This window comes from Poromitra crassiceps (genome assembly GCF_964638095.1).
Source record: "Poromitra crassiceps genome assembly, chromosome: 12".
Taxonomy (NCBI): Eukaryota; Metazoa; Chordata; class Actinopteri; order Beryciformes; family Melamphaidae; genus Poromitra; species Poromitra crassiceps.
The window spans coordinates 16,983,264-16,996,687 of NC_139632.1; the positions used below are offsets into that span (position 1 = coordinate 16,983,264).

Genomic DNA, 13,424 nt, shown 5'->3' on the forward strand with positions numbered 1-13,424 from the left:
TGAGTATATCCATGGGAATCCCCACTTTGTAGAACAGCAGCACCAGTTCACAAGCTGCCTGGTGCACTTGTTCTGCGTGGACCGCCTACCGGGATGCGTAGTCCCAAGATCAGCACCAAGATGTACTTCTATCCTTTGGCAGACTTCAGGAGCAGGCCCTCCATGATGCGGTCAAAAGGTAGTAAGAATCTAGGGGAGCTGGCAGGGGATGGATGGTTTGGCACATGCAGTCTTTGGCACACCAGACACAAATGCCAAACGTTTTGCACTTGTGTCTCCATCTGTTTCTGCTTCAGGTTTTTCTGTGGTCTCAGGTCAAGTCAAGTCAAGTTTAACTGTAGATAGCCCTAGCCTGGGTAAACCCAGCCTCCGTGTGACCTCTATGTGCTATCAGTCATGAAGAAACTTACACTACAGGCATTGAGGCATAGCCTGTGACATCACGTTGAAGGCTGGGTTTAAGATAGCCCTAAAGAGAATAGAAGTTTAGCTAAGTCTAGCTAAGCACTATCAATAAACAGGATTGAACAATCTTATATTAGAGAGAGTAGGTGGGAGAGGGTGGGAGAGATGGGGAGGCAGGGGTTGAGAGAGAGGTGGAGAGAATGGTGGGGGGAGAGGGGAGAGAAGAGAGAGAGAGGGGGAGGAGGAAGATAACAGGGGGGAGGGAGGGGGAGAAGAGAGTGCAGAATAAACAGGGTCTGTAGTGGTGCTGGGCGATACGGTTGAAATCAATATCATGATAATCATAAGGGTCATTCTCCATACCAATCACAATATAGGTGGGCTCCGAGGGATAGGTGTGGGTGGGCCTGCTCCATGGTGACATACATTTTGGACCCAGGCACCTCTTTTCTATTCCCCCATTCCTGTGCCACGTAATACACAGGAGACCTATATCACCTCAATATTGAAAGTGTTTCCCTGTGGAGTGTGTGCTCATACTGAGATTTAAATTTGGCTACAAAATGTAGATAAATATTGAAATGATCTAGACTAGCTTATTAGACACAGCATAAATACAACTTTCAATTAATGTAAGTTATAGTTTATGCAAAGGGTGAATCATCGAACAGCAAAAAGGGCATGGTTGCAAGGTACCCAAGTTGGAGCTGGTTATAAGGGTACTCAAAAGTTGTGCAAAAATCATATTTAGTGTTACCTTACTTTTTGTGAATGCTATTTTCATGGAGTGCCAATCTTACTAATATAGCCTATCTAAAAGGGCGGCTGGCGGCGCCCCACAGGACCATAATCCATCAACAGAGCAAACACCACCGACTGATGATGTTGCGCCCACAATCGTTGAGTGATGTCATACCAAATGATGATGTAATGCCCCATGTTGAGTGATGTCATCCCACTGATGATGTCAGGCCCTACAATCATTGAGTGGTGGCATCATCATTAAGTGGTGGCCAGTGGTGACTGTCTGATGATGTCATACCCACTGAGCATTCTCAGAACATCGAGTGGTGGCCATTGGTGACTGAAGATGTCTTACCCACTGATGACGTCATGCCCCACAATCGTCAAGTGGTGCCCAGCCTGCTGGCCAGTGGTGACTTAGACATGGTGACATGAATTGTGTGTGGCCAGTGGTGACTGATGTCATAGCAGACTTACGCACTGATGATGTCATGTAACGGCATTGTGTTGGTGGTAATTGCAGCAACCCATGTTAAGGGCTTGCCCAGGGGTGGATTCGAACTGCCGACCTTCAGCTTGTCGGGAGGACATGCTAACCACTGCACCAAGACAGCCAGCTCCATTGGCGGAGCTGATTAACGGGCCTTTATATGGGGGAGTGAGTTTAACCAACCTACTCGCTACCACTCACGACTCACGAGGACTCAGATTCATTCAGTTACAGTCATACCCACACTGACTGATGATGACATCATGTCACCCAGTGATGTCATCGTAGACATTGTGACATCAGTGATGGCTAATTGTGACATCATCAGTGATGTCATAAATCACTGATGCCATAACCAATGCTGTCAGACATTGTGACATCTTCAGTGATGTCTAGACTGAATTGTGATGTCATCCAACAATGTGCTATTTATATTGCACAAAAGGGGGCGGGATGTAACGTTCTGCTCTTGTTTGTTTGACAGCCTGCAAGCCATGTATGTGTAATGTGAACAGAGGCTGTCTGATTAAATGATGAAGTTTGCATTGAACAATTTCAGTTGGCATGTTTTTGTTTCCTGAACTAGTTGTCCTCTCCTTGTTTATAATTTTCCCTGTTATTATAGTTTCGAATGTTTTTGAACGCAGCATTTTCGTTCGAGTTTAGCAGCAGACGGAAAATCCACAGTTCCGAGGTATGTTGAACGCAGCATGACGCCGCATGTGGTGGCTCATTACATTATCTGGCAACCGGAGTGGCAGCGGACACAAGAGAGGGGATCCCCGGGATTTTTTCAGCGAATTACGGGTGTAGCTATCTGAAATACTACGTCAAAACAATTAAAAACTTGGGTGAAGTCGGCCAGGCTGCTCCTATAATCTGTAAGTTCACATATTCAATTAACATATAAACTAATCAAATCAATGTAATTAAGACGACGAGGGGAAGTTTTTTTTCCTCTCTCTCCAGACGTTAACGTTAGCCCAGCTAAAGCTAGCATAGCTTGATCTGCTTGGGCTAACAGCTAACGTAATGTGCAAGGTACGGTTTGTGTGTCGCCCTCAGCTAACGCACACACACACTACCGAGCACCGACTGCCAAGGCAAGAACAACCCGCCTCAGAAAGTCGAGCAATATAACGTTAACTCTAACTTCACAAGTATAACTTGTTCCATGATGCTTCAATCAGATGACAATTCTTCATTTTACTTGTCCATAATAATCTACGAAGCTCTTAGACAAAACTTTCAGATTGTGTAACGTTAACTGTTATATCATTAAGTGTGATTATTTGTGGATCTGAAGCGACTGTCTGGCCAGACTAGTGTCCAGGGAGTTAACGTTAGCAGGCTAACTTAGCTACCTAGCTAGCCTGTTAACACAAGCGGCTCTCCGACATGGGGTCGGTTTCATTGTCTGTCGTGTATCGCTATTTGGACAAGTATTGGGATTCTAGCTAAATATCATCATTGTAGTTCAAGGTGTGTATGTTCCAACGTTCAATGGTTTTTGTATTATCTATATAACGTCACCGCTGATAACCATGAATGACTGTTAGCTAGCATTAGCTCTTGGTTTTGTAACTGGACAGATGGACAGGTTGTTGTTGGCAAGCCAAGTTAGCTTGTTGTTGTTGATGGTAGTTGGATAGAGGTATTCTATTGGGCAAAGTTGCATCACTAAAGTTTATGAATATGATATAAACGTCTTACTACCGGATATGGTAAAGCCGACTGTTTCTCCTTGACTATGGATGGATATGATTATAGCTTAATGAGCGCTTGATGTCATAACTTTGACAGATTAGCTCAGCCATGAAAAGCCTTTTTATGGAGGCGTAATGGTGGACGGTGGTGCCTCCGTCACGGTGTGTCTGTCCGTCCACGAACCGTATCACCCACTCAAAGCCAGACAACTCAGCGACGACTTTATCTCCCATAATATTATGCCTCCGGTAATGGTAACGTTAGTACCAGTTCATTTCTATATAATATAATGTTAGTTACCCTCAAATCTCGAGGCATGCTCTGCGACTATTATTGAAGACACCCCTGTGATATATATATGGCATTCAAATGTACATGTGCTCTGCCTCATTGTGAGCTATGCCTGAATCATTAACCTTTTAATGATGGAATAGAGGAAAAATGTTCCTTATCTTATAAACCCTTCTTCTAGCTTAACATCAAATTGACTGAACTTGGGGACACCTTGATAGGGCTGCATACACCTGTCTTCCAGGTGTATTTAGGCTGAACAGCGGTGTTAGTATATCCCTTTCTCTGCCATGCAAGTGCCCCCCATTGAGAGCAAACACCCTCAGATAGTGATGGGGGACACATGTCGCTTTGCATTTTATGATGGGCCATGGAGTTGCCGGAAGAGTGGTGCCTCTTGTGAAAAACCCTCCTGAGATGTGACCAGACAGGCATGACTCTACTGACTTGAGATCCGCTCTTGTTCTGCTGCATCAGGGTTGCAACTTTTTTCAACGATACATCTGTATTTTCTGCCACCCGCTAGATCCCCACCCCTGTCATAAATAAGGTTGAAAAAGTACGTATGTAGTACATTTGCGCGCTGTCACCACAAAGGGAGAGCCATTGAGAAGTTTGTTGTGGTTGTTTTTGTTTTTGTAGGTCCCTCTTTATGGGATGTTGTCTATGTATAGCACACACACACACACACATATATATATATATATATATATATATATATATATATATATATATATATATATATATATATATAGGGTTACCTCCTGCCCCCAAGTTGTGCTGCAGTTGCAGGTATTTGGCAATAGTAGTGTAATCATGATGTTGTGGAATAATGAAAGTATCCTCCTACTGCACAATTAAGAGGCTTCAGACCCCCTTTCGTAATTGCATTTTGTTCATCTAATATATATTATCTAGGTTACTGTGTATATCCATTAAACACCATGTATGGATCTGATAGATATTAAAGTGGAGATCCCATTTATTTCTTACTGCTTTGACACATAACATGGGCCATATAACTAATTTTACTAAGATATGCTTTTCCCTGAGAAACTAGGGAATTAGTCGATGAGAAGAGTCTTAGTCAACCATGTTTTCATTAGTCTGTTAGTCACAGGAAGAAGAAAAATCACACCCAGGTGTTGAAGTAAGCGGTGCAGGTTTGCGTAGGTGTGGCTGATGATGGACATGATCTCTGTTATACAGATGGAGAGACTCAGGTCCCTGAGAACAAACTCGCTCAAAAGGTTCTCAACTATCTGGGAGCTGTTTTTGGCCTACTTTGACCAGGTTAAGAATGACAAGTGACTGAGGTCAGGGGTGGTGTCTCGTGGACCCCTTGCGTGGTATCTCATGCACATTGTCTCTTGCAAGCACAGCACCTTATGCGGCTCAGCACCACGTTGTAAAGATGAATGTCAATGATGTATCTATTTTTTTTTCTTTTCCTATGTCTGAGCCTGTTTGTCTTGTTCTTCGTATGTCATTCTATAAAAATTGAAAAAAAACAAAGAAACAGTTATTAGACCAGGGTGGCTACCTGGCTGGACTGAGATTCTGATGCAATCAAACCAACTACAAAGCAAGGAAGCTTTGTGTGTGTGTGTGTGTGTGTGTGTGTGTGTGTGTGTGTGTGTGTGTGTGTGTGTGTGTGTGTGTGTGTGTGTGTGTGTGCGTGCATGCGCGTGTGTGTCCTTGTTTTCGTGTGTGCGAACAATGCATATCTTGACAACCATTTGTCCGATCTACATGCTGGAGAACCAAGGATATGTAACGACTAATCAACTAACACAGATGAATTGCTTGAAATAACAACTGAGAAAATGTTTGGTTGAGGGCAGCCCTATGAGAAACGATATTAAAGGATTTCATGGATCAGTCTTTTCATGCTCACCTGCTCTAATGCTTCACAGTGAAGACCTAACACACAGGCCACAGTTCTCTGCAGAGTAGTATTATAGCTTGCTTGCTCTTATTGTTTCATCCATCCACATGTGTGGCTGAGGCGTTATCATAATGGCATCTGTGTAACGCACTGTGGGGCACCATTCAGCACTGTAGTCAGTGGTCTGTGGTAGACTGTGAGCCCAAGCAGAGTAGGGATGAGTAGTGTCCTCTAGAGAGAGAGTGGCGTCAGCGGAGGACCAAAATGCGAGACTCATTAGCCAATGAACAGCCAGGAATGGGTCTCGCGCTACTTTTGCATGCTAAAATAAAGCTGATAAGATACAATTTGAGTCAAGGGATGAAAAACCCTTTCAAAGTACAACACAAACTGTCTATTTTGCTGCAACTCGACAGTGCTGCTTTTTTTTACTCAAGAGTTCCAGTACCTTACTTCCTGGAAAAAAACGGGTCCATTGGAGTGAATGGAGATGTCGGGACTCTTCTATTATACGGCTCTGGGGATGAGTATCGAGCACCGGTATTATTTGGTACCGGTTCCTGATTGGTCGGTAGCAGGAGTATTATTGATAAGGTCCTGGATGTTCGGTGCTGCTATCGGTATTTTCTTTTTTTTACCATTCCCTAATATTGACAAAATGGCACCAGGCGTTTGATGTTGCGTGTTTACACACTTCTGTCTTGTCACTATGCTTGCGGCAGGTTTAAAACAAAGATTTAAAACATCAGTGGTATATTTGGAAGAAAACTCGTTTTATGATAGGAGGCATCCAGACTGAGCCATTCAGATAAAGTTGGTCCACAAACTCCACTTAACTCCAGCGCGCTGGTTTGTTTCATAATCCTTTCAAAACGGGTGTGATTTATCCAGACTCGATGAAGAAAACATTTTGTAAATGAAAAATATGCCCCACTAAAGAGATGTATTGCAGACAACTTTGTTGAGTTTTCAGGCAGTCAGTGACGTGTGCAATGCATTCTGGGTGTTGTCGTATGATTCCCCCTTAAGAGTGACATGGGGAAAACTACAGTCGTTTTCTCTGGTCAAAGGGCGCCAATTAAAAAAAGAATTGCATATTTCTACTACATAGGTGGATTAGGTTTAATAAATCATATTCACAGCGGTGAAGTAGGCCTTCTCAGGAATTGAACTTGTAATAAGTAATAACAAAATAATTGTTGAATCTATTCGCATCATGTCATCATGGCTTTATTTTTTGCATCGAAAAGTCGAAAAGTATCGGTATCGATAAGCAGTACCGGAACCGGTATCGATAAAATCCAAACGGTACCAAGCCGTGTCAAGGCTCGGTCACAGTCACAGTAGCTGATTCTAATGCAGATTCTGAGGCCAAGTGGACCGTCCACTCCAGACCGCCCGCCCCGGTGGTCAAGAATGTGCTGTAGTGTGAACGTGCGTCTGCTGTGGCTCTCCTGACCACTCCTGAGCGGGAGGGAGCCTGACAAGATTTTATTTCAACGTTTTTCATTTCATCAAGCCTAGTTTGGCCAGGCTCATGTCATGTGATGCCGTTTGAGACTCGCCAGGACTCAAATCTGAAAGTGATCCTGGCAACAACCAATGAGAGTTGTGCTCAAGGGGGAAGAGAAAAGAATGAACTGGTAGAGAAGCCACTTCTAACAGAAACGACAACAACAACTCCTCCCACTGGTGTAGATTCTTCTCATCCGTAGTAGAGATTCCCGAGTCAACTTGCTCCACTCTAGATGATTTGTGATACCGTTTTATTTTGAGAAATAAATCTCATATAAAATGGTATAAGATGGCAACATGCGTGAATCAATTCAAGTCTCATAAAGAATTTGTCATCAGTGTTTAGTTATCCTTATAATAATGTCACAGAAAACATTTGTAACCTAAGTTAACTGTAGCGTCCAAAATGGATTGACATGAAGATGAGTGCATCTTCATGTGTGTGTAGCCAACACCTCATCTTTGCTCTATTGCACAGTGTGCCTTGTTTCCCAAAGGGACAGAAAGCATTGACTCAAGACCAGTCTTTCGCTCTGAAATTCCTCCATTGGACAAGATTTGAGCAGGCTTTGGCAGATCAGTCACTGCGTTGCTGTAGTGGTCAGCTAAAAGTGGTCGAGTAAGAAATGTAGTTGTCCAGATGAGGAGCTACAGAGGGAGAGAGACTTACTAGTGTTTTTATTCTCGTCTCCAAAAATAAATGTGTCATTTATCCTGTGATTTAGTGAGAGAGCTAGTGGTGAATGCATCCTCTGTCTCAGCAACCATATCTTTATAAATCTATGGGCAGTCAAGCAGTGGACAAGCCAGGGTTCAACATCACATCTTTTCCTCACTGGCCTACCTGGCCAGTAGATCAGAGTTTTACTGTCCCCTTCTATATTATCACTGGTCCGGCAGCCAAAAAATGAAAATAACGAGAGAGAGAGAGAAAAAACACTACCGTAATTTTGGTGATTTATATAACAGTGTGGTTTCCTTTAGATTTGGTTGTTTTCCTTCACATATGGACTTTTTTGTTGTTGTTGCCATGTTGCCTTTATTGGATAGGACCATTGATAGGACAGTAGGCAGACAGGAAAGGTGGGGAGAGAGAGGGTATGACATGCGGCAAAGGACCACGGGTTGGATCTGAACCCGGGTCGGCCGCGCGAAGGACTAAGCCTTTGTGGTACCAGGTGAGCCACTGGGACGCCCCGGATTTGTAATGTTGATATATTACACAAATAGCCTATGCAAAATCTAAAACGAGGCACATATTGGATCAGTAAATGAATGCGGTGTATAAATGTAGGTTTCTCCATATTTTGTGTAAAGCCTCTCCTCTATAGATTTATTATGTTTTGCCGGCTACCTATTCTATAATCACTGAGTCATTTAATATAGGATAATAAATGCTGTGTGCGTGTTGTAAGATTAAAAAACAAAAACGAGGGGGAACACTAAAGTCTGAGTAATTGTGCTAGTAGTTTCGGTGGATGAGACAAGGAGGGAGTCATCTTGAAAACGATGACATCTTCTAAAACACGCTCTGGCCGTTTTTTCAGATTTCCCCCCATTTTCTCCCCAATTGCACTTGGCCAATTCCCTGTTAGGGTGTCCCGGGCATGGCTCCACTCCCTCTGCTGATCTTTGAAAAGTTGTAGACTAGCACGCTTCCTCGCCAGCCACTATTCATCTGAGAGCGAGGAGTTTCGCCGGCAGGACGTAGCGCGTGGGAGGATGATCACGCTATTCCCCCCAGTTCCCCTCCCCCCTAACAGGACACAAGACACATACTCCTTAATCCGGTTTCTGTGCTTGTATGGACGCCTGACCAAGCCGGAGGTAACACGGGGGGCTCGAACCTGTGAACCTTGTGTTGGTAGGCAGGGAATCTACCGCTGCGCTAACTGGACGCCCTGTGATTCTGATTCAAGTGTTTTCAAGTGTTTTCAATTAGCAGTGTCAAACTAATCCAACAAACAGGTCATATTAAGTCTAGGTGTGATTTATGACAGCCTGCTAGCTTCTGATTCCCTGGTTGGGCTGCTTGTTGTACACCGTCATTGTCAACAGGTTAACAGGAAATAATGAGGTTTCACTTACCGCACAACAAGTCGCCTCGCTGGGTTTCCTGACACTGAGCTGGGCTAGAGTCAGTGGAGGGGGGGGGGCATTTTTGACATTATTCGATTGGACAGTATATCGTATATATATATATACATTAAAGCAGGGAGAGAGAGAGGATATGCAGCAAATGACTGCAGGTCAGATTCTAACCTGGGTCACTGCCTTAATGGTACGCGCTCTACCAGGTGAGCCACCGGGGCGGCTCGAATTTGTTGTTTTCAAATCAAATATCACAATATTTTTGACCAAATACGTTTATTGATATTGCGACAATATTTTAGGGATGACTACTACGCTATTGGTGTTTTCATAAAATATTTACGCAATCAGATTTTTTTTTATAAATAATCATCAGTAAGGTGGATATAATGACTTTTAAGTGGGTAAAGGCAAATACGGTAATATAACAGTGGTTCAGTAAGTTCAGAAAATTACATCACTTTCCTGTTTTTAAATCAAAATTGCCGCTTATGCAGTTTTTTTTAAACAGCTAAACGGCATGTGGTAAGCATTAAAATTAAGCCATTGACACGTACACATCACCTCCAACCCGTTCAGCTGCTCTTTCCCCTCCCTCCTCCCTGAGCAGTTTGCTCGCACGCCAAGCGTCAGGCCAGCAGAACAAACTTGCGTAGTGAGAAAACACACACACGCCCGCACACGAAACAGAGGAGAGGGAGAGAGACTGAGAAAGAGCGAGAGGGGGGAGAGACTGAGAAAGGGGGTGAGAGACTAAGGGAGAGAGAGGGAGACATTGCATGTGCCAATAGGGCAGGCAAGACCACGCAGCAGCCGAGCTGCGGGTGAGGCCACGCAGCGTACGAGCTGCGTATGCGAGCTGCAGGGCGGGCGAGTGCTAGCTAGCCCGGGAGAGGCAGAGACTGAGAGGGGGAGAGAGACTGAGATGGGGAGAGAGACTGAGGGGGAGAGAGAGGGTGAGGCCACACAGCAGCCGAGCTGCGGGCGAGGCCATGCAGTGTCCGAGCTGCAGGGCAAGCTCGGCGAGCTGCAGGGTGACTAGGAATCGAGCCTAGTATACTGTATATATACTGTAAGGGGCAAGTGGGCATCTCTCTCTCTGTTTCAATTTTGTCCCGGAAGTGATGTCACTCAACTGGAAGTGATGTCATCAGTGATGTCACTTGGGCAATTGTGCATTGTGATATCAGTGATGTCATAAGAGTGGTAGTTTGTATTCGTCCAAGAACGTCCGCCTATTTACCCCCCCCTTCCCCCCCAGACATCCCACCTGCAGTACCTCCACGGCCCACCACTATATTTAGTCTCATGATATCGATAATAATTGCCCACTAATGCACAGCCCTATTGCCACTGCAGTGTCCTCAAGAACACTGTTTGTAGCATCTTGGTTTAGGCTCAGTCAGGCATTTTGTATGTTGGAGGTAGTAGAGCAATTGCCTTCAATAGCTACTTGATTGTCAAACTAGATGCAAAAGTGAAAGCCACAGCAGCAAGTGAAAAGGCCTAGCTAAATTGCAATTTGCAAATTAGTTTTCATCTTACCTTCTTCAATGACTGGTAAACAATATTGTGCTTTTCAGTTTGCATAATGTTTGATGAAAGAACATGATATACAGTAGGGTCAGTTTCCCCTGTTCTTGTTTTAATTCATGGGACATTTTTGGATAGTTGAACAACAACTGAACAGACAGACACTGATTGCTGCATACTGGCTGCCACCGTTGAACGAGGCCTTTTACCTGCTTCTGAAGGCAGCCAAGTAACAGGATGATGTTTGTTTGACAAATCATGTAGTCTTGTGTCCACAGAGAAGACCGTATTAGTTATGTTCAGAATGTGAACATTTCTGCGCAAACGTTTGTGTGTCAGTTTCTGTTTGTAGTGTGCTAAATACCTGAGGACTGTAGTAGTTGTACTGGCCGTGGGGTCCCACCCTACGCCCTCGGGCAATTCTCAAAGGTGAGAGGGAGAGGAATCCTCCAGTGTTTAATTGACTGAACCATTTCTTGTTTACCCTGTTGGACCTCATATTGACTCAACTATGTGTACCAAGTTTACAGTTTGTCTGTTAACACAGTTTGAGATGCATGTATGGATGAGTTGGGTATCTGGTTCAACAAAGCTAACCTCTTCGAAGGTTTCAACTGCACAAACTAATCAACACTATAGGGCTTAGCAGTCACGTGACATTTCCTGCCCCGGAAGAGAGTTCCCCATTCATTTCTCCATAGACATTTTGGAAAAATCCTTATATAACGAGTTTTAAAACTGGAACCAAACCGTGACCTATTGAATCGTGAGTGACCATAAAAATTTTCAGTTGGAGCAAAAATAAAAAATAACACGAAAAATCTTAATTAATCTTAATTAATTAATAAAAGCTTAATTGAAACACGTTACTGACTGTGTAGCTATAGTGTGGCTCACGCCCAATGAAACGCTGTTGTCTCTTTCAACATGGAGATGTGAGACTGACCATGCGTCATTGTATAGGTGTGCATGGTATTCCTGAGGGAAATAGCCACCTGGTAGGCCATATGGCTAACAATGTTGATGAATAAGTCAGAAACTGTGTCGTGTTTGGCGAGTGCCCTAATATGGACTCATGACTTTTTATGAGGTAGATAAATTAAAGAGTGAATTCTCCCTCTCACGCAAAACAAGTTTTGCTTCTTGTTTTATGAGCTGTGCGGTTGAGATTGGTCACTAATAATGACGGCCTGACGTCATAAAGCCAAGGCTTATCTGCGTGAAAGCTGTTGAACCCCGTGAGATCAATTGCAAATTGACACACACATATTGTGTAAGCCTTTATAACTTGGTTATTACAGTAATCATATACTGTTATGTTGGCAGCCACTTATATATAGCACACCTTTAGAATGTGATCATCTATTGTTGTGTTTTTCCAGTCAGTGAATGACAATGGCCTCCACAGTGTTTTAACTGGCAGTGCTGCTGACATGGCAACTCTGCAGCTCTCAGTGCGGCAGGCAGGACAGCCACTTGGATGGATGCAGCATCAAGGCATGTATCCAAGGGGGGAACTAACTGTCCCCTGCCTGCCTCCATGCCACACGGCTGCCTGCCTCCATGCCACACGGCTGCCTGCCTCCATGCCACACGGCTGCAGTGTAAATCCTGCCTGCCTCCATGCCACACGGCTGCAGTGTAAATACAGCTTCCCTTTATTGATTTTTTACTTACCGCACAAATTAGCGAAGCCTTAAAATTAATCGAGTCGCAATCGAAATCGCAATATGGCCATGTGCAATATCCAAATCACAGGAGCCTGCACTTATTTGATCAAGATAAAATGTGTCACAACAACACAGCATTAAATGAAGCATGTTGGTGCTGCTGGTGCTACAGAGATGCCCTGGCCTACAAATCATATTCTCTAGATGGACGGGAACATGCTTGTTTGGTACAGAGTAGACCCCAGTAAAAGTTTTTTTTAATTCAGTAAAAATGAAAAAAATTACCATTCCCACTAAAATCGTATCGTATATCACAGTCTGCAGATCTCTGGCCGTATAACCCGGAACTGTCATAAACTGAACAATCCCCTCACAAAAACACGCCGCCATCAGAACTCTCCCATACCATATCTGACTAGACTCCTGAACCAACATATTATCCCATAACATGTCCTGTTGATTTAGTTTGCTCTTGTCTATGCCTGAAGTCCTATTTTAGTTATGTGCTGTTTTGAATTTTAACTTGTGCCGATGTCTGCATTTTAACCTGTAAATTGGTAATTAATTCAGCCTACGGACTGCTATATGCCAATAAAGTACTACTACTACTACTACTACTACTACAGTCGCACTCGCAATATCTGTTAGTATAATCGCAATATGATCTTTTTGACATATCGTGCAGCCGTAAAAAGAAAAGAAAAGTCTAAAGCCCAATTTATGCTTTGTCTGCCGACACTTTTGAAACCGTTGGCGACAGAAATGAGGACTTGAGTCGACACTTTCAAGTGTCACCGAGAGGTGTCTGCTACCTAGTGCAATTTTCTAGTGTCGCTGACTACGTCACATAGTGTCGCGCAAGTCTGATTGGCTTTATAGACGGCACGCGCTTGACCTCCTTGTTTTGGTTTTCGCTCGATTGAAATGAATGAACGTGTCCCCGCTATTTTTATCAGCCTGTCCTTGATGTATGACTTTGTGAAAATCACATCGTGACCAATTTCCCAGAGAGAGAAGAGGTGAGTTGTGTGGTTGTAAAGGTAAAGGTAAAGTCCCACTGATTGTCACATACCTGAGTGTGTGAAATTTG

General features: G+C 43.7%; 1 protein-coding gene across 1 annotated transcript in view; it reads left to right on the forward strand.

The window, feature by feature from the left end:
• The first annotated feature begins 2,390 nt into the window (after positions 1 to 2,390).
• The window catches only part of gatad2ab (GATA zinc finger domain containing 2Ab), a 36,740-nt gene continuing 25,706 nt past the window's right edge, over positions 2,391 to 13,424 (forward strand). The window contains exon 1 of the mRNA XM_083647856.1: positions 2,391 to 2,520. The gene's annotated coding sequence lies outside the window, so the exon portion shown is untranslated. The remainder of the gene's footprint in view (positions 2,521 to 13,424) is intronic.